The sequence below is a fragment of the Pseudorca crassidens genome, chromosome 2 (assembly GCF_039906515.1).
Source record: "Pseudorca crassidens isolate mPseCra1 chromosome 2, mPseCra1.hap1, whole genome shotgun sequence".
NCBI lineage: Eukaryota > Metazoa > Chordata > Mammalia > Artiodactyla > Delphinidae > Pseudorca > Pseudorca crassidens.
Window position 1 is genome coordinate 66,743,697 of NC_090297.1, and position 22,273 is coordinate 66,765,969.

General features: G+C 40.8%; 1 protein-coding gene and 1 pseudogene across 1 annotated transcript in view; one reads left to right on the forward strand and one right to left on the reverse strand.

Annotated features, from left to right (window-relative positions):
• Positions 1 to 22,273, forward strand: part of ST6GALNAC5 (ST6 N-acetylgalactosaminide alpha-2,6-sialyltransferase 5) — a 175,580-nt gene that overhangs the window by 75,917 nt on the left and 77,390 nt on the right. The window lies entirely within an intron of this gene.
• LOC137212493 (transcription initiation factor TFIID subunit 9-like) lies at positions 6,889 to 7,513 on the reverse strand (annotated as a pseudogene).

Consider the following 22,273-nt stretch of genomic DNA (forward strand, 5'->3'; position numbering starts at 1 on the left):
CCATAGCCAGCTTCACTGAATTGTTGTAGCTTAGTTACGCACGTATAGTTTCAAAACTTGTATTTGAGGCATTTAACAGAATTAACATTTTAATTATGAGTATTAAATTAAAATTGTTATTACGGGGCACAGCTCTAGTTTAAGGAGCAGTTGGAGACAAGATACAGAAGATGTGGCTGTGGTGACCAGATGTTAGAGAGGAAGGACTTCTGAGTTCAGGTAAAGTCAGACCCATTAGTATGCAACCTGGCATGAAATAAGTGTTCAATAAATACTAGTTGTTGTCAGTATTATTACACTTATTAGGCCCTGAAGTCTTCATAAATAAATAAGACTGACATAATGGAGCACAAGTGTGGTACTTGTACATATCAAATAATAATAAATGTTAGCTCACACAGACACGTGTTAGTGTGCTTTTTTATGACAGGCTGTTTCAAACATGTATTAAATGGAAGGGACCTTAGAAATGATGTCATCTGACTCCCTCAGGGTGATGAAACCTGAGATCCTTAGAAGTAAAATAACTTGCCCAAGTCACATAGTGAGTGGTAAACTGGAAAGCCAAATCTGGTCTTTTGCCCCAGCTGGAAAAGGTCTGCTGTACCTACACTGCCTCTCTTCGAAATACCTCACCTCCCATTTGATGAAAATGATGATAAGTTAGGTCCACACCACATGGCCGCTGCAAACACCTTTCCCTTTCATGCCAAGCTTAGTTACAAGCTTTGGAGTGCACCTATTTTGTCTTCGCTGGCTCCTCACTTTTCTGCCACCTGCCTTTTTGGGTTCATAATAAAAATAAAATCCAAACACAAAAATCGTAAACCTGGGCTTTCCTGGTGGCTCAGTGGTTGAGAGTCCGCCTGCCGATGCAGGGGACACGGGTTCGTGCCCCAGTCCGGGAAGATCCCACATGCCGCAGGAGCGGCTGGGCCCGTGAGCCATGGCCGCTGAGCCTGCGCGTCCGGAGCCTGTGCTCCGCAACGGGAGAGACCACAACGGTGAGAGGCCCGCGAACCGCAAAAAAAAAAAAAAAAAAAAAAATCGTAAGCCTGACAATCGTAGCTGGTTTCACTGGATGGCTTAGTTATGCTTGTAGAGATTCACTGAAAACTTTTATTTGGAGCCTCAAAAAATTAGCATTTTTATTGTATTAACTAAAAATTGTCATTACTGGGCACAGCTTTAGTTAAGTAGCAGTTGGAGGCAAGATATAGAAGCTGTGGCTACGGTGCCCAAGTGTCAGGATTGTCAACTCAGTAAGCTTGGGTGATGAGTCAGACTTTGGGTAATTTCTTGTATCACACAAGCCTCTTAGGAACTACCTCTGTTCCTTCTTAAACATACAGTGTTGTGCTCAGTGGTTTGCACTGAACATATAACAGGCAGCATTCAGAAAAGTTGGTTGGCAGCTCCTTCTAAAATAGACCTGGGTTTATCTTTATGGCATATAATTTCTCATGCTGAAGAGTTCACATTACCATCAACATAATGACAGGGCCACAGCAGGCAGTCCTGAAGTACTTCTAAATCCAGGTGCCCCCAACACCACAGCTCTTTCTAGCAGGCTGTGGAGAAGGCTATCGAATTCCATCCATGAACAATCAGATACAAGTAACATGAGAGCTTAACCAGAAGTTTCCCCCCGCCCCCCCTCCGCGATGTCTCAGTATGTAATTCATGCTTTTAATTCAGTATTGTGACAAGACAGTACATCTAGTTCACGGAGACCAGTTCTAAAATATGAAGACATGTTAGCGGCCGAGGTTCGGGTTGTACACATTTCAAATGGTATGGGATTTCTCTGGAGTACAACAATACATATTGTGTTCTTTAGCGAAAGTAGGGTGTGAGTTTGCACACGTAGGGTGCAGTAGGAAGGTTGTGGCTGCCCAGCAGATAATTTATTTAGTCGTCGTGTGCTGAGGAGTACAAGGGTTTGAGTGTAGACCCATCAACAGAGAGGAGGCCTGTGTGTCCCCACTGCTGCTTCTCTTACCCTAAGGCTGCCCAAGGTGATAGCTTTCATCCTGGTAGGATGTAGAAGTGCTTCCCCTGATAATACAGTGCCAGAAATCTAGTAGTAAACGTGTCCTGGTTCTGTCTGAGAATGCTGGCAACAATTCCTGTGGAATTGCTTTCACTTTTTAAAAGAGAGAAATAGATGGCTATTGGGTCACTTCCACAGCTAACAGTTTATAGGTCAGTATGATCCGGAGCTAAGAAATGTGATAGTCATTATGAAAAAGGGAAAGCTTTGTTTAGCAAAGAATTTTTGTTTAATCATAGGCCCAAGGAGGCTGAGTATAAAAAGTATTTAAGGTACCGAGAATAAGTTAGATTGCCCCCTCTCTATCTTCCTTTCTTATCCACCTAATTATTTATTCTGCACCCCTACCCACCCCTGAGAATGTGAGCCACATGGAGGTAGGGATGCTTGTCCATTTGCTCACTGTGTATCCTCAGGGCTTTACACAGAGTCTGGCATATGCAGTTATTGAGTATATACTCACTGGCAAGCAAATGAATGAATGAGTGAATTATAATCTGAAAAACTATCCTTCCAAAAGAATTCATTTTTGGAAATAAGCTAGCACATTGCCTGTAAAGCAGCTTCCTTGAATAAGGACAAGTTTTAGGTTCACAGGAGATTTTAGCATCAGCCTAATGACACCGATTTCCCCTGGAAACCGCTCTCTGCTTCTCTCTCCCAGTTTGTCTTCCCCAGCATTTTTTTTGGATCTGTAGTTATAGCTTTTTCTCCCCAGAATTCACCTGAGAAGAAATTGTCTTTTCCTTACATTTGGATCTTAGCAAATTGAGGAAAACCAACTAAGGCGAACATCTGACCATCTTTGGTAAAAAAAGAGGCCAGGAAGCTCACGACAGACCGTGGCACTGCTGCCTTAGGGGCTGCTGGGCAGCTTGGGCCCGACTCAGAGTGGTTCTCCTGGGAAACTGGGATTGACTCAGTAGAAGTCCCAGTGCCACGCCAGTCACAGGGTGAAGCAGCTGTGGCGTGGGCCCTACACGGCGAGGGTCTGTAAAACCCTCCTTACTGTCCCGAGCCCCGTCAGGAGTTCTAAGATTCCAGGACTCACCTAAACCTGATAAAGTGTGTCCAGAGGGCCTGGCATTAACGCTGAGTTGTTCTTTAAGTACAAGATTGCGGTTTCCAATAAAATGGGTTTGTGATGCCTGAGGTGATTTTGTGGGAGAAAAAAAGGAAGATTAAAAAGGCTGTGTCAAAATAGTGTTTTGATAAGACCAGAAGCATAATTTTAGAAAATGGAAAGTAGTAGGCATGCAGTAGAAAATGTGCTCGGCCCTGCCCTCCCGGGAGGAACGGGGGTGATAAATCATCCCTCGCTATTTCCAATTTTTCAGGTGTCAAATAGTTCTACATTTTGTAGACTTAAATCTTCTACATTGTGAGAAAAGAATGAATGTACAACCCCATATATTTAAGCTTCTATTATTGCATTTGCCATCTTTTTTTAATTTTTGGAAGATATTTCATTTACCCTTTTCAGGAATATATATGATCCCGTGCTTTACTTTCTTGTGAAGGAGGGAGAGTTAAACAATAAGCTTCTTGGTTTAGGAAGAACGAATTAGTAAATTTTCCTCCTGTTCTCCAGGCCTGTGGCAACTATTTCTTTCCTGACAACTGAACTTTGCATCCCAACCTCCATTACTCTTAATAGAAGCCAAGCATTCTCTCCCCCTCGCTGTGCTATGAGAATCATTTTTCCTCTGAGTGGAGTAATGGCTGTGAAGTCATTTAGGTATTCACAGAAAAAATAGCCTTTTACTGTTGTTTTTTATTCATTCCCGGAATGAGGCTAAGAGAAACCCTGTTCCATTTTACTGTAAATACTATTAATCCAGAGATGACTTCTTAGTATACAGACATGACTGGTTTGAATTTAAATGAGTTGATATTCAGAGTTTTCATCTAGACTCAGATAAAACAAAAACTTATCCAGTGACTGTGGTTGAATTTAGAGTTGCTATTTAGATTGCCTAAACAATCTTGTATTATATTTTCAGTACACCAGGTATGAAAAAAAGAGAGTAAGAGCTACATTCCACAATTCTGAGGTATATTAGATCCTGAAAGTATCTACTTCACCTCCCTTATTGCTGACTTATTCTTTCCTGACCTCATTCCCAAAGAAACTCACCCATTTCCTCCACCAGGTCCAGGACCAATATCTTATTTTAAGTAAGAAGTTTTCACTCAAAAATAGGTAGACTTTTGAATTTGACAAAGTAGAGATTAGAGTTATGGTGCTGTTTTAAGAGAAAAATTGGGAGGTCTGATTCCCAATCTACATAATAATTCAACAGAATTGAAGGCTGTCTTTAGCACTTTGTATTACCAGCAAGTAATTACCTCCAACTAGAATGAAATGAGGGTCGAGAATGGTCTCAAGTAATCAAGTGGAAGTGTTACTTGCTTTACTGAGCATGCTAATACAAAGCTGCATTTGGAAGAGTTAAAGAAGAAAAATGCCTCCAACCCAAATTGCCTTGTGAGCTTTTTTTGCAAGAGTGGGCCAGAATGGTTCGTGGATGATAAAAAAAGTTTAAGTTGTTTAGTTTTAATACTTTAGATGACTTTACCTAGGAATGTAAGTGATTTGGGATTCATGTTTTTGCGTCTAAATTTAATGGTGCATTCTATGTACATAAGGATAAGCAGACATACATTTTTTTGTACATGTAACTTAACTATTTTCAAATAGATGTGCCTATCCCTGAATGGATGGGTTGGCATCCTACCAAATTACAAAATTAAGTAGATATGAATTAGTATATGGAAGTGTTACTGAACCAAACTTGGGTTCGCCCACCCACCGCCCAGCAAAGCCAATCAACTGACACACTGCTGTGAAGGAAAGTACAGTCTATTTGCAGGGCGCCAAGCAAGGATAGTAGGCAGCTCAGGCTCAAAAGACCCAAATTCCTCTATGGTTTTCAGGGAAGGTTTTTAAAGGTAACATTTGGGGTGAGGGTTGCAGAGTGCATGACTTTCTTTTGATTGGGGTGGTGGTTAGGTGACAAGGTGGAATTTCAGGAATCTCAATCAACTTTCTGGTTCCAGCCAGACTGGGGTCAGCACGTTGTCACCATCCTCCACCTGGTCAGGGGTCTTAATTTCTGCATAACAACTCAAAGATATGCGTCAGATTGTTACGTATATTCCTTCAGGAGGACTCTTGTCTTATCACTGAACTGATGTTCAAGCTATCTTGTTTAATTGCTTTTCCTTTGTTTCTGCATTCCATCACTTCTCTAATTAGTAACCATTTGAGTCTTCTCTTTGGAGCTCAGGGAAGGCATAGGAGACTAAAATCTTTTCTACAGACAAGAAAGGGTGGGGAACACAGATGCTTTTGTACATGGGAGGGCCTCATAGGGTCCTGCTCAATTTCAATCCCCCCTTTTCTTTAATACTTCTTACTCCTGAGGGGAACAGGGGTGGGACAAGAAAGGGAATTAAGTTTTAGATAGAGAGGTTAATCATACTTGTCAGGGGAACTCGGTTTTAGCAGGGGTCCCGGTTTCAGAAGTACTAGCTGAGTTCAGTTCCTCTTGTGAAATTCTAGGCTCATAAAACGTACTGATCCAAACTCAGACACATTTTTATTTACTCAGTTATCCATGATTCCAGTCTGCATGAGCAACAATTCAAATTCATAAGAATAATTTATTTATTAGCAACAGACTAACTTTGAGAATAAAAATGCAACCAGGTCGAGAATTCCTGAATTTGCTTTTTCTTTTTTCATTAGACATTAACTGAAGTTTAGGATGAGTAATATTTTATACATCTAGGTTGATGATAATATAAATAATCCTGGTCTAAAAGCTGTATCCTGTAGCTTTAAAAACATTTTTTCTGGGCGCTTCCCTGATGGCGCAGTGGTTAAGAATCCGCCTGCCAGTGCCGGGGACATGGGTTCGAGCCCTGGTCCTGGAAGATCCCACATGCCGCGGAGCAGCTAAGCCCATGCACCACAACTGCTGAGCCTGCACTCTAGAGCCCGCAAGCCACAACTACTGAAGCCCGTGCACCTAGAGCCCATGCTCTGCAACAGAAGAATCCATCGCAATGAGAAACCCGTGCACCGCAATGAAGAGTAGCCCCCACTTGTCACAACTAGAGAAAGCCTGCGCACAGCAGCCAAAAATAAATAAATAAAACAAATAAATGTATTTAAAAAAAGAAATTTCTTCTCTATCATGTAACAGGAAATAAGTAGAGATTAAGCTCTCTTAAAATAATTAAAGAAGACAATTTAGATGATACAAACTTTATTTAACACTTCATGAAGCAAGCAGTCTCCGTTCCCAAGGGTCCAGAGAACTTCAAAATGGACTGGAAGGCAGGAAGCTTTTATAGGATAAAGAATGAGGAATAGAGAAGGGAAATTTTAAATGAATAAGGAAAAGGGAATATGTACAGAGCCCAGAGTTGGCTTGGCATGTGGGGACTGCTTGACTGTATATACTGCATTTCTGGTCAAGTGGAACATTTATAGGGACTTGAAAGTTACATGTTTCAGTTTGCTGACATGGCCCCCCAGGCAGAAGCAGCTCCATCTTGGACCTAGACATTTATTTCAACAGCTCTTTAAACTAAATTAGTAACTTTATTTTTTTTTTTTCAAGAGGAAAATTAGTTTTTATTTCAGATGTTGTAGTAAGAAACTCAATTGGTATCTTCTTTTTTTTTAATTGAAAATTATGATAACCATATTTACTCATTAAATACTGTTTTTCTAAAACACAGCTTGGAAACAGCCAGCATGCATGTTTCACCTCAGTACAATGGATTTAAAACCAAGTATGCATGTTACATGCATCAAGGCTAGATTACAAATTATCATGGTCATCATCATCTTCACATTTTATTTTCAAAGCATTTGATGATTCACTGGCAGTATTTTGTGATGACACCATGTTAGTGGTAACAAGAATGTCTTTGGACCTAATTAATGATGGATTAATTAGAACATTCTGAACTGCTGATGTTGCAGGAATTGATGCTTTCACAGCTGGGGATTGTGAGTGGGCATCTGTACTGTGAACCTTTGCCCTCTGAGGGACACTGGAGTCCCTACTTTAGTTGACACAGACATGGTGTGTGGGGTTGGTGTGTCAAGTGTGGGAGTACTTGGTCTGCTAATAACTGAACCAACACTTTATCGCAGAACTGTTCTTCTTCCCACAGAAGTAGATCCCTGTTTTGTAAAGACTTAAATCTATAATTTGGAGCAGTCAAGGAGTATCTACCAGTTGGCAATCTAGAGCCTGAACATGGCTTGATCAATGGCAAAGGGGTTTGATTTCTTTGCTTTGTGATATCTAATAAAAAATCTCTTGGGGGAGGAGAGGTAAATGACTCAGAATCTTCTCTTCCTTCATTACCTTCATTTCTGTCAGCTGCGGACAGGACATGACAACCAGAATTAATCTGCACATTAAAATGATTAACCATAAGGCTATGTAATTCAGAAGGAAGGAGTGGGGATGAAAGGCTGAGTAGGAAAAAGAAATGAAACAGGAGATAGGATTGTTTTCTTTGCTGTGCAGAAGCTTTTTAGTTTGATGTAATCCCACTTGTCTGTTTTTGCTTTTGTTGCCAATGCTTTTGATGTAAGGTCCATGAAATCACTGCCAAGACCAATGTCATGAAGCTTATCCCCTGTTTTCTTAAGGAAAATTAGTAACTTTAAGTGAGGGATTGTTAAAGTTAAAAGATCATGATTATTAAAAAGTTACAAAACTATTGAAAGTTTACCAAAGTATTTAATTCACCTTCAAAGTTTATCTTTTATCTTATAAGGGTGGTTTTTTTAGTACATACTAAAACAAGAAAGGAACACTTGGGGAAACTAGGGCCAGAAGAGAAAATTTGGGCATGTGTATAAATTCCCCTCAAATCCCTGTATCCTGTGCTGACACATTCATGTTTCTAAGCAGGATAACAGGAAAGGATCTCTAAAAAAAAAGTGCAAAACGTTGAATCCTGAAGAAGTCTCCTGTCCTGCATTCTGCCCCACCTTGTCATCCTCAGATGCAATGGGCTTGATAAATTAGAAGAAAGGTCAGGATAAGGTAGGCTATGCGTCAGTAATAAATAAACCTCAATGAGTAAATTGTTTAAGACACTGAGGATTTTATTCTGCACTCAAAGTCCAGAGTGGATCAGGTGACCCTCTCCTATCCTGCGGCCTGCAAGGTTGCTGTGTCAAGAAAAGAGGAGGCTAAAAGTTTCCCCACATGTCTGTAGGGGCCGGGAAGTGCCCTCGTGACACTTCTTCCACATTTCATTGATTGTAACTCAGCCACATTGTCCCAACCTAAGGGAGTTTGGGTCAGCAAGGGGACATGAAGTGGGACTTAGACGTCTCTACCTCGGAAGACTTTCTGACTCCTGTAAGCTCCTCCCACCTAAGTGATCAGCTCCCTGATTTCTCTCCTCAGAACCAACATCCCCCCAAAGAAAGAGAACTGGCCAGTGAGAAAGAGAGAGAGAGAGTAAATGGGAGCACTACGTCTCCTACCAAGCCCCAGAGCACAGAATTCCAGAATAGCACCATATTCCAATGTTAGAGACTCCAGGTCATCCCGCACGTCATTTTATTAATGAGTGAAAAAAGAAAGAAAGAAAACTATTGAAATAAGACTATAAACAGAATATACTGCTCACTCTACTTCCCTTCCTCCCGTGTGACTATTCCCACTATAGTGAATCTGATAAAGTGTATGTCTGGTTTTCTTACTCCAAAACATATCAAGAACCATAAGCTTCCTTAAGCTCAAATGACTCATTTTCAACCTCATCTTCATTTGTTAAAGGGCAGCTATTATTATATGAAAAGAGCCTTTTCATATTCTACATATTCTGTGACATTGGGGTCACCAGCATGAGTGACACTTTCTGGACTCATCCAACCAAGATTTTGAATGTCTTCCAGGTGCCGGCTCTTGTGCCAGGTTGATGCTTGGGCTATACTCTTCTCTAGGAGCTCACGGTCAGCAGCTGCCATCTGAGTCTGGGCAGATACATTACAGGAAACATAACTACTGTTTCTTGTAAGCCACGCCCTGAGGTGCGTCGCTGGGTCTGTGCTCAGCCAGAAAAGGAAAAGGGCCCCTGAGGCACCAGTTGCTCACTGCTCCTGAATAATCACATCCAGGATGGGGTGGCATATACATTAAAGACAACAATTTTCACTGTTCTCATGGAAGTTAGAGATTGGAATTAGTTTTTCCCAAAACCAACTTCAACTCTCTCCAACAGTCAGATTTTATTTGAGACCTGGGGGGCAGGGGAGAAGACAATGTTCATTGGTGCCTGTTTGGAACTCACTTTTGCCATCAGAGAGGCTCCTGGCCGGCCGTCTTACTGGCCCACAGCAGGTGGGACTGAAGTGGGAGCAGAAGCTGTGAGCCGGGACTCCAGGAGGTGCGCTTCCGAGACCCAGCTCTTCCATTAACTAGCTCTGCGACCTTGAAGGAGTCCTTTGGCCCCTCTGACCTTCAGTTTCCTCATGTGTAAAATCGAACGCTTAGACTAGACAGGCCTCTCCCAGCTGAGACACCTTGCTATTCTGGACTTCTGTGTTCCTGCCTCTGTAATTGAGGTCCCCAGCCCCGTGTCACATGGGGTCTGCAGGGAGGATGCACTGGTGCACTGTCATCAGAGTGATCAAATTGAGAGGCATCCCCCCCGCAGTACTTGCCAAGAGAAAAAGTATTAGATACGTCACCTCCAGAACTCTCTGGCATTGATTTTTTCCCCTACAACTTCCAAATGTTCACTGTAGTCACAGAATGAAGAAGGAAATAATCCTTCTCCAGCCAGTAAAGTCAACAAGTGGAATGGCTGGGGATCTCTGCACCCATGTGTACATCACCGAGACAACCTTGCCAAAGGGTACTTAGCCCGTTGCTGAGGGTTTAGAGAGAGGCAGTTATTGAAGGCAGTGTGCTGCCTGTCACTGGGAGCCCAATTCACCCAAGGGGACTTGCCACGTGGTATTGTGGAGGGACAGACCTTCAAAGAGGCTCAGGCTTCTCCTTGCATTCACACACATATTTTGCAGATAAGGGAACCGAAACCCAGGGAGGTTGACTAGCCCAAGATCATGAACATTGGGCAGAACTGAGATGGAAACTTGCATCTTCTGTCTGACTCCTGACTTACAGGCCTAAGCTCTTACACCACACTGTGCTAGAGAATTCATAGACACACTCACTGAAACTTGAACCTGGTATCAATAATAGTCATATGGTAATGATAGTGCCAGCAATGGTAATTATATATACCACATATTTATGTTATATGTGTATCCTATGTATTACACACACACACACACACACACACACACACACACACACCATTTATTGAGCAGCCACCATTAACCAGGCACTGTGCTAGTCATTTTATATATCTTATCTCTGTTTTTTACAATAACTATAAGATATAATCTCTTGATTATCATTCCTAACTTACAGGTAAGAAAACTGAGGCTTAAGGAGATGAACTCAACTTGTTCATTTGGTGACATATAGCCCACTCATTCCACTGAACCAATTTTTCAAAAGTCTTAACTATGTACGGACATTAAAGTAGTCACCATGGTGGGATTTAGAAATAAATTAGGGAAGAGCTCTTCCTCAAGGAGATAATAGAAACCTCTGACATAAGCCACAGATATATGTGACAGCAGTATAAGGGAGAAGATGTCAGAAGAAAGATTTGGCTATATTGAGGAATTCAGAGAAAAGGATGATTTTTTTCCATACTGAATGGATTAGGAAAGGAAAGGCAAGGTAGCTGAACTGAATCTCAATAGAAGGGTAGGTGCTGGGCACTGGAATTGGGGTGAAAGGCCTTCCAGAATAAACAGAAGCACAGAGCCCGAAAGTAGCTACACAGGGAACCAACAGCAAATTGGTTGGGAAGTTTGATCTCTGACCAGTATATGCCACAGCAAAGGGACACTGAGTGTAAAATATTTAGTAGGTAAAGGCCCAAGGTGACTAATCCCATGAACCACCAGTTGTAAAGAAATCTTGCTTTCAGATATTGTTATACCAAACAAAATGGAAAAATCACTAAAAAACTTGGAAATTTGGCATCTAACCTAAAAGCAAAGTAGAACTGACCCAGCCCACAGTGAGAGAGTCTTCATGGGAGAAACTAGAGCATCTTCTTGTAAAGTCAAAAGGGTTTACAGTTGTAGGAGGTCGTTGATTCTGAACATACATATCTGAACATACAGGGAGTCAAATCAGTCTCCCAGAAACAGAACATCTGCAAATGGTAAAATCCTGATGTGGCACAGGTAACCTACATCACCGCTTTAAAGGGGAGTGGTGATTTGTCTCCACTGAAGTAAGCAGAGAGAGGATTGGACTTAAACTAGCGTTGTGCCAGTAAATGTTTACATACTAGCACTCTTTTAAAATGTGCATATGTCCATGCTTCAGTTTATTATGAATTTTTTTGCTATAAAGGCAGTACACACTTTAGAAATAAAAATAAAATTCTAATACTACTACTAATAAGATACTAATATACAATACGCTTTGTTGTAAATTCCGTATAGCCAACTGGTCCTCACAGAATGCTTTCATTGATTTTTTCAAAATTCTTGTGTCTGTAGACAATCTGTGGTTGCAATTAATGAATGAGTATAGTCCCAACATGAATGTGGTTGATATTTTTGGTTACTTAATTAGAAGAAAGAGAAACAAAAAAGACCAATGTTGGAACTTTTCTCACTCAGGACAAACCTGAATCAAAACGTAACTTCTTTGCAGAATCAAACAATAGTTTTCAAATAATAGAAGACTTTTTAAAATTTGATGCTATTCATGATGTAATGGTTACAGACATAACACTCTTTAAAGCTTAATTTACAATATTAACATTTTCTCCATTATTTTTTTTGCAATCAGCTGTACAATAAACCAAGTTCTGATTTGTAGTGCGTACTTATTTCTGTGATATAAACACTCTCATATGGCTGGTTTCCAGCTACCAATGAGATATCATTGAATGCAGAGTAGGGAAGAGAGGCATAGTAGCAGAACTTGTATGATATTTCCACTGTTATGGACTGAATGTTTGTATCCCCCTAAAATTTGTATGTTGAAGCCCTAACTCCTAGTGTGATTGTAGTTGAAGGTGGGGCCTTTGGGAGGTAATTAAATTAAGATGAGGTCATGAGGGTAGGGCTCCCATGATAGGATTAGTGTCCCTATTAGAAGTGGAAAAAACACCACAGCTTGCTTGCTCTCTGCCATGTAAGGACACAGCCGCAGCTAGAAGACTGTCATCTACAGGCCAGGAAAAGAGCTCTTACCAGCAACCAGATCTGCCCAGCACGTTGATCGTGAACTCCCCAGCCTCCAGGACTGTGAGAAATGTGTGTTGTTTAAGCCACTCAGTCTCTGGTGTTGTGTTATGGTAGCCTGAGCTGACTAATATAACCAGCATAGAGTGAATGTGAATAACTTCAAGGCATAGTTAATACTAAAATGTTGTAAAGCAATTAGAAAGTGATGTCTTAAGTATTTATTTCTTCTGCATTTGTTTCGTTTACTTTTTATTTTGAAGTAATTATAGACACACGGGAATTTGCAAAAATAGTACAGGGTCCCACATACCCCTTACCCAGCTTCCCCCAGTGTTGACATCTTATATGACCGTAATACAATACCATAAACAGGAAATTGAGACTCATACAATACTACTAAAGACATTAATCAGCTATCACCATTTTAATATGGATTCATTTGTTGGGTGTGTGTGTTTGTGTATATGTGTGGTATGTGTGCAGTTTTATCCCATGTATAGATTTGTGTAACCACCAGGACATTCAGGATACATAAATGTCCCATCATCACAAAGGAATTCCCTTGCGTTTTCTCTTTAGATTGTCACCACTCCATCCTCGTCTTTCATAACCCTTAATCTGTTCTCCATGTCTATTGTGAATATAACAATAAATATCCAGAATGTTTAAAATATAGAACCATACATTACATAAACTTTTTGTTTTTTTGCGGTACGCGGGCCTCTCACTGTTGTGGCCTCTCCCGTTGCGGAGCACAGGCTCCGGACGCACAGGCTCAGCGACCACGGCTCACGGGCCCAGCCGCTCTGCGGCACATTGGGATCTTCCCAGACCAGGTCACGAACCTGGGTCCCCTGCATCGGCAGGCGGACTCTCAACCACTGCGCCACCAGGGAAGCTCCCAAAAATCTTAAATTTTGATAAAGGTAAATTTATCAATTCTTTCTTTTATGGATCATGCCTTTAATGTAATGTCTCAGGACTCCTCGTGTAGGTTTAGATCCTAAAGATTTTCTCTTATGTTTTCTTATAAAAGTTTTAAAATTTTGCATTTTATATTTAAATCCACAATCCATTTTGAGTTAATATTTTTGTATGGTATGAGGTTTTAAGTCAAAGTTATTTTTTTGCCCGTGGATGTCCAATTGTTCCAGCACCATTTATTTAAAAGCTTATTTTTCTCCACTGAAATTTCATTTGTTTTTCATATAATTTATTTTCTTGTAGGTTTAATTTTTAATAATGGCTGTGGCTTGACATCCAGCTCACAAACTCCCTGAAAATTTAACCATGGGTTCTGGGAGCCAGTACAGGCTGACTGTAGTACACCATTGATTTAAACTGTGTTGTAAGGTTCTGATTAGAGGAAAAAAGACAGCCATAGAGATGATTAGGGATGGTGAGCATGTGTAAACATTGAAATATATAACGTAAAGCATTAGAAAAGCACCAAGGCCCAGAGGTGGCATTAGTACCATCTTGTAGAAAATTAAAACTCAGATTTGAAATTCACATTTTATTGGCTTTGGAGAGAGGGAGCAGGAATTGAATGTAAATTTGTGCTATTAATTTGAAATTGCTTAATTCATAGGTTCCCTTTAAACTAATTGGGTGGCCAAGAAGCTTGCTAGGACAGTCATGGCCTCTGTGGTCAAATGAAGCTGGGTCTGATTCTTGACACTGACATTTTTCAGCTTTGAGGAACACCTCAATGACCTTTAGTTTGCAGTAGTGTTAAAATTGGGAGAAGAATCCAAAGCTGTATTCATTAATTTAACAAATACTTGATGAGTTCCAGGCTATGTAGAAGGGATTAGGGATACAGCAGCAAGCAAAGTCATCACAATTTTTGCCCTCAAAGATTTACGGTCCAGTGGAAAGCTAGACAATGAACAAAAATCACACTAGTGAAAAATGGTGTCACAATTGTGATAAGTGGCATAAAGGAAAAAAAAAGCAGGTGCTATGATTCAATTTATTACAGCTTTGGGTAATACGAGGGTGGTTCAGACAGAGTTCTGAAGACTTCATCTAAGGGCCTGACTACTCATCACTTACATTGCGTTATAATGCCTGCTTTGCATAGAGAGCTGGATTGGATATACGTTAAGGGCCCTCTTAAGATTCTTAAGTGTCTAAGAATCTGTGACCATCATGTGTGTCAAGAAGGGATTTTTTTAATTTGTTTACACAGAGACATGGCTAAATTCAGCAATCAATATGGTAGTCATTAAGTCAGATACTTCATATATTTATATTTTTAATAACATTTTTCTACCATACTCCCTAGTCATTGTGCCCTTTTAAAAATGGATTAAATTATGAAAAAGCACTTAGGGATCTACAGTTCTGAAACCTGGGACAGTGCAATGACTGCTGAAGTGTTTATCAATTTTATTTTCAACCATATACACATCGGGTTTTGTTTGGAAGTAAGTTATTGTTAATCAATGTTTTTTTTGTAATGAAGCCCATAAATCCACATTAAATAAACATCCAAACTTGTTGATATCCTTTTGCTTTCCTCTTTGAGCTTGTGTATTTTCATCAGAATAATTCACTAAAGTCAACTTGAGTCTTTTTTTTAATTTTTATGAGTTTTCCGCTGAGTCTCCCCTGACCTAGTGAGCAACCAGCCCCAGTGTCAACTGCCTGGGCAGGTCTGGGGCAGGGGCTGCGGGACATCTGAGTGCTTCTGCTTCTTAACTGATGTTCTTATTCTTTAAAACAAAACACATAATCTTTCCTTCCCACCACTGTCTCTACCACCTCCATTTTTTCGATGGGAAGATGAGGAGTAAAAGGGACATGTCTAATTCTTTCATTTTTTTCTGACTATCAAATTGGTACTACCTTATTGTAAAACATTTGGAAAATTACAAACACTTCAAAGGAGAAAATAAAATTTTATCCATCGTTGTACCGTTTGCAGAATTCTTTTCCCCATACCTTGAAATACTGGGCGTGATCATTCCAAAATTTCAGGGTTAAACTCTAAGTCACTCCTTCTGCATCCACCATGGTTTGAGACTAGTGGGTGAAGCCAGGTACCTAACCCAGGCCCTAGATTCAAGAAGAATGTCCAGCTCAAACGTGCATAATGCTGGGTGGCAGGAACTCTCCTTAGTACTTTGCAGATATATTTCTTACAACAACCCTGCAAAAGTACGATTATTATCCCCAGTTTTCTAAACTCACAGAGGCAGAGTAAGAGACACCCTGAATCCAGACCCAGGAAGACCAGTTCCAAGTCCACAGACTAAATAACCTTCTTAGATGATAGAAAGCTTAGTGACAGGTCCGACCCCTCTCCTCCCCTGGCACGTCCCTTTCTATGTGAAGCCAACACCTTCTTTGTTCCTTTGGCCCAATCCAGGTCTGATATTGACTTTGCTTATACTTTGACTTGTTAAGTGATGCTGTCTATCACTCTTGTGAGCAGAGGATCTGTTTTGTCCCTTTACCCTCTTTTTAGAACCTTCTCTCCACTCACTTCTATTGAAAGCCAACTGCATTTCCATGGTTCAGCAGTATTATTCCCAATCATCTCCCCATTTCTCCACATCTGGCGGTTCTACCCAATAACCAAAGTCTCATAAGATACCAAGCATAAATTTGGGAAGGAGGGAGGGAGATGATTAAGCTCACTTTTTAACATGGAGGGCAGGAGGATTTCTGAGGTCACTGAGGGGCAGGGACTCTTTACAACTATGGGGAGATAAATTTGGTTGATTGGTGTATGTCCTTGATTTTTTCCTATGCATAAGTTTAAAATTTTTAATTTATTTTTATTTTTTCCCAACTTGTGATTTTGAAATATTTCATACTCATGGGAAAAACCCAAAGTATTTTCACTGGACACTTTTAACCAGTACCTACCATATTAGTTTCCCAGGACTTCCAGAACAAATCACCACAAATTGGGTAACTCATACAACAGACACTTATTCTCTCACAGTTCTGGAGACTAAGAGTCTAAAATCACGGTGTCTGTAGGCCCTGCTCCCTCTGAAGGCTCCGGGGAAGTATTCTGTGCCTCTTCCTGGCGTCTGGTGGTTGCTGGCAGCCCTGGACATTCCTTGGCTTGTATGCCTCAAATCTCTGCCTCGGTCACCATGGCCTTCTCCCCTGTGTGTCTCTATGTCTCCTCTTCTTCTAAGAACCATATTAGGTTTAGGGCCCACATTTATCCCATATGACCTCATTTAATTTAACTAATTACTCTGCAAAGACTCTATTGCTAAACAAGGTCACATTCTGAGCTTCTGGGTAAATGTGCATTTTGGGGGGACTGTTTAACCCAGCACACCTACATTTATTAATTATTAACATTTTGACACCTTTGTTTTATCTTTAACTCCATCCATCCATGTGTACACACATGCATCTATCCACACACAGATTTTGTTGCTCCACTTGAAAGTTAGTACTAGACATGATACCACAACCCTAAATACTTCAGCTGATATCTTCAGCTAAGAAAAAAAAATCGTTCTACATAATCACAATATAATTACCACAACATAATAAATTTAACATTTGATACCATGATTTATATGAGATACAGATCATATTTAAATTTTCTCATTTATTCCAAAAATATTCTTTCTAGCTGATGGGTTTTTCCAAATCAGGATCGAATAAAGGATCAGACACTGCATTTATTTATTATGTCTCTTTATAGTCTCCTTTTACTAGATGAGTGCCCTCCCCCTTTTTTCTCATGTCACTGACATTTTTGAAGAGTCCATGCCAGTTATTTTTGAGAATATCTCATATTCTAGATTGGTCTGATTATTTCTTGATGATTAGATTCAGGTTAAATATTTTTGGAAAGAATACTACACAGATGATACCCTATTGTGTCCCCCTAGTGCATCACACCAGGAGGCTCAGAATGTCCGTTTGCTTCATTATTAGTGATGCTAAATACAATCTCTTGGCTAAGGTGCTGAGAGCCAGCTCTCCCTCTTGTGATGGGGTGCCCATGATTCCCCATTCAACCAATTCCTGTTTCACATTGTCTTTTGAAAATTTGCCCATTTCTGTTCTGAGCTTTTGTATTTCTGACTAGAGGGGTTTTTTTAATATACAAAGTGCTTTTTTATGGACATTTAATTCAGTTGGGGTTTGTGTTACAGTTTTCTTCTACTATGTCGTTTTGGCGGGGGGAAGAATTTTCACCTGCTGAAATATTTTGGTTTTCCATTTCCATGGTCTTACAGTGACTCTGCGGGGATGATATCTGCTATTTTACCTTTGAAGAGTCTTGCATTTTCCTGAATCAGAAACAACAGGTGATTCTGTGCAGACAGTGGTAAGATTTTGGGGAGGATCACTTAATTTCTTAGTTCAAGAGCACTGTCTTCTGTTGATACACTTAAGAGCACTTTTCAAAACTAGATGGCATGGGGCTTCCCTGGTGGCGCAGTGGTTGAGCATACGCCTGCTGATGCAGGGGAGGCGGGTTCGTGCCCCGGTCCGGGAAGATCCCACATGCCGCGGAGTGTCTGGGCCTGTGAGCCATGGCCGCTGAGCCTGCGCGTCCGGAGCCTGTGCTCCACAACGGGAGAGGCCACAACAGTGAGAGGCCCGCGTACCGCAAAAACAACAACAACAACAAAAAAACTAAATGGCACCTTTTATTGGTGGAGGGCAATGCCTTCTCGTTCTTTTCTTATGGACCCCTCATCTTGCTTCCTCCTGCTTCATCACCTGGGCTTTAATGACCCCTCTCATCTCCCCAAAAATGTGCCTTCCCAAGACTGCCACCTCTGGGCAGCTCCCTCCATTTGTGTGCCCAGTAATGGTGTCCTGATCCAACAGATTATAGACTTTTGTCAGTGTTTATCTTTTCAGAGTGTGGCATTTTCCTGCTAAGAATGATTTTATCTGTGCTCTGCCACTGCCAGGCCTGCTGCCTTCTCCTTTTTCCCAAGCATTCTCCAGACAGTTCTCAGCTCCAACAAGTCTTCAGTGCTGGCTCTGCAGGTTCCAGATTCTTCTTTTCCTAGCTGTGTGTAAATGGGATTTGTAGCATCCTCTGTCTTCTAGTTATGCAGTAGGCAGGGGTTATGGGTGGTTTTATTTGCTCTCCTTATTGATCTCTGTAGGTTCTGGAGGACACATGTAGAGAGATCCATATTTAGTTAATGTATAGAAACTCAAAGTCTACCTATATTTATTCTTACTTTCTTGGTATTTTAATGTAAATACAATGATATATTTTGCTTATTTTAAAGCTACAGTGGTAGCATAATTATATCTATTTATATCTATGTATTTCTCTTTTTGTGTGTGTGATTTGCTTTTTAGCTTTAATTAACCCTTGAATTCTTCTGAAGTTCTGCTTGCTTTTGGCTTGCTTATCTAGACCTTCTGTTCTGGCCTGTAGGCACAGTAGAACCTAAGGAATCGTGGCCTAGTTTGGTTAGAAATGGACAGATGCTTAGAGAGATGAAGGGTAAACTAGGGCCTTGTCCAAATGTGGTTGATGCTTTTTGAAGCACAAAATGGACAAGCGTGGGGTAGGGCTTGATTGTAAATTCTTACAGAGGTTGAGTGGCAGCCTCTTGGCACTTGAGGCTTTCATTTCTGCTGAGTTTTTTGAGGACCAACTGTCCTTCAAAGCCGGCTGCTCACCAGATTCCTCAGAACAGCTTTATGCGATGTCACGTTGTTAGACACTTGTTTATGTCCCAAATTCTTCATGATGATTTTAACTTCTCATGAGCAACTCCTACCTCCTTCTCTCCCAGGGCTCCCTGCAGGGGTCCTGCTCAAAGTAGGTTCTCAGGGACTATTCCATCACCTTTGAAAGCCTCTATCTTGAAACCTCAAGAGGTGTTACATCAAAAGCAATTTTCTTTGGAGACTGATGAGGAAAACAAAGGCACCTGAGCAGAAATGAGAATAGGAGCATTTGTGTGCTCTGCAGCTTCTCTAGGCTGACTCTAACATGTTAAGCCCTCTTCATTTTGCTCAAGAAGTGGTGAAAAAATAAAACAAGACCATTAGTAACCCCCGTTAAAATATATATTAGGGCTTCCCTGGTGGTGCAGTGGTTGAGAGTCTGCCTCCCGATGCAGGGGATGCGGGTTCGTGCCCCGGTCTGGGAAGATCCCACATGCAGCGGAGCGGCTGGGCCCGGAGCCATGGCCGCTGAGCCTGCGTGTCCGGAGCTTGTGCGCCGCAACGGGAGAGACCACAAAAGTGAGAGTCCCGTGTACCACAAAAAAAAATAATAATAAAATAAAATATATATTATATGGGTATGCCCCAAAATAGCCACCCAAGTTGGTGCCTGGACATTGCCAGTAAAGCCCTTTTGGAGGGACTAGATTATGAATTCAATTAAGAATCTCTGTATTGCACATTCAAAAGGTCTGATGTTATTTGAACTTCTGTGAGTTATTCTGTTTACAGTTATTATTCATGGCACAACAGGTCCCTGGGATGTAAATAAATAAATAAGGCAGGGAGACATGAAAATTGAATGATGTCACCCTCCCTTGGACAAGCCCTTCAGTGGTTTTCCTTGTCCTGGAGTAAGGAACAAATTTATTTTTAACATCTTTATTGGAGTATAATTGCTTTACATTGTTGTGTTAGTTTCTGCTTTATAACAAAGTGAATCAACTATACGTATACATATATCCCCATATCTCCTCCCTCCTGTGTCTCCCTCCCACCCTCCCTCTAGGTGGTCACAAAGCACTGAGCTGATCTCCCTGTGCTATGCAGCTGCTTCCCACTAGCTATCTATTTTATATTTGGTAGTGTATATATGTCCATGTCACTTTGTTCCAGCTTACCCTTCCCCCTCCCTGTGTCCTCAAGTCCATTCTCTACGTCTGCGTCTTTATTCCTGTCCTGCCCCTAGGTTCTTCAGAACCTTTTTTATTTTTATTTTTTAGATTCCATATATATGTGTTAGCATATGGTATTTGTTTTTCTCTTTCTAACTTACTTCACTCTGTATGACAGACTCTAGGTCCATCCACCTCGCTACAAATAACTCAGTTTCATTTCTTTTTATGGCTGAGAAATACTCCCATTGTATATATGTGCCACATCTTCTTTATCCATTCATCTGTCGAAGGACACTTAGGCTGCTTCCACGTCCTGGCTATTGTAAATAGTGCTGCAATAAACATTGTGGTACATGACTCTTTTTGAATTATGGTTTTCTCAGGGTAGATGCCCAGTAGTGGGATTGCTGGGTCGTATGGAAATTCTATTTTTAGTTTTTTAAGGAACCTCCATACTGTTCTCCATAGTGGTTGTATCAATTTACATTCCCACCAACAGTGTAGGAGGGTTCCCTGTTCTCCACACCCTCTCCAGCATTTATTATTTGTAGATTTTTTGATGATGGCCATTCTGAATGGTCTGAGGTGATACCTCATTGTAGTTTTGATTTGCAGTTCTCTAATGATTAGAGATGTTGAGCATCCTTTCATGTGTTAGGACCTAATTTTTTATAGGGCTTGTGAGCTCCTCTGTTGTCTGGCCTCTGCCTGTCTCTCTGCCAGCATCTGCCACCCCAACTCCCTCGCTCCCCATGCACCAACCGTACTGGCCTCAGTTCAGGTTCTCAAACATTCCATGCTCCTTGCCACCAGAGGATGTTTGCATATGCTGCTCCCCCTCCCTGGCTGTTCCTACTCCCTGGAATGTACCCATCCTATCCCTTTCCTTAGTCAATACTTGTATATCTGCCAGAGCTCAGGTCAAACACCAGTTCTTCAGAGAATTCTTCTTTGAATGTCCCTGTCACACATTCTCATAGAAACTGGTACTCCTGGGGTATTTCTTGAAGTTGTAATTTTACTTTTTTTGCAGGGTCATTTCCATAACAGTGTTCTCCTCCCCCAGACTATCACCTTCATGAATGTAGGAACAGAGTTTGTTTTTGCCAACCATTGAATCCCATATAGGTAGAACAAAGAGTGGTCCATAGAAATAGCTGAATAAATTTTTTGTTGGCTGCATGAATGAATTGATTAATATAAAACAACTGGTGAGGGCTAACTGTCCAAAATGAAACAAATACTGAACAATTGTTTAGTCAGATAGACAGTTAGCTGATTATAAAAGCCATCATTATTTGGTAATCTCAGGAAAGAATGCTGAAACAACTGAACACACACATAGCCTGAGAGACAGATGGAATAACTAAGAGGGAAAGTTGAGGAGGAAGGTTGAAGAAAACATGCTAAAAAATTCAGAGCTACTTGCTGGCTGTGTCTGAAAGCGGTGTTCATTTCTAGTCACATCACTGCCGCAAGGAGTTTAAAGACACAGTGAAGAGAAGAGCCTGGGAAGGGCAGCCTGAATGATCCCAGATCAAATGTCAAGCAGCTCACAGAAAGTTTAGAGACATACAGTGGAAAGTCAAGAGGACTTGGAGGAGATGTAATTATAGATCCAAAGCACAATTGTAGTATGTGATAATGTCACCTGCTTTCATTTTAACAAAGAGCTGTTTATACAATGCAGATCCTAGAGTGGAGGTCTGGAAAATTCAAAGCAAATTTATGAAGTATTTTCATCATCAATAACAACTAAAGGATCTAAAGGCATAGGGTAGAGTACTGACATTGATATCTGAGGATAAAGCATTATTGAATCTGTGGATGATTCCTCTCTCATGCATGCACACACACACATGTGTATTTTAAGAAAAGTATAAAAAATAGTGTAACAAAAAGATGGTGTTAATTTGATCTTTTAAACCAAAATACTGAACTTTTAATCACTCTCATTTTTTCATAGTCTGAGAGAAACAGAAATATGGCTGTTGTTCTCCACTCATTAGTGTATTCTTTTGACTACAAAAGTGAAGGGAGATTTTTAATTCCTTACTGTTTACCAAGGGCTTT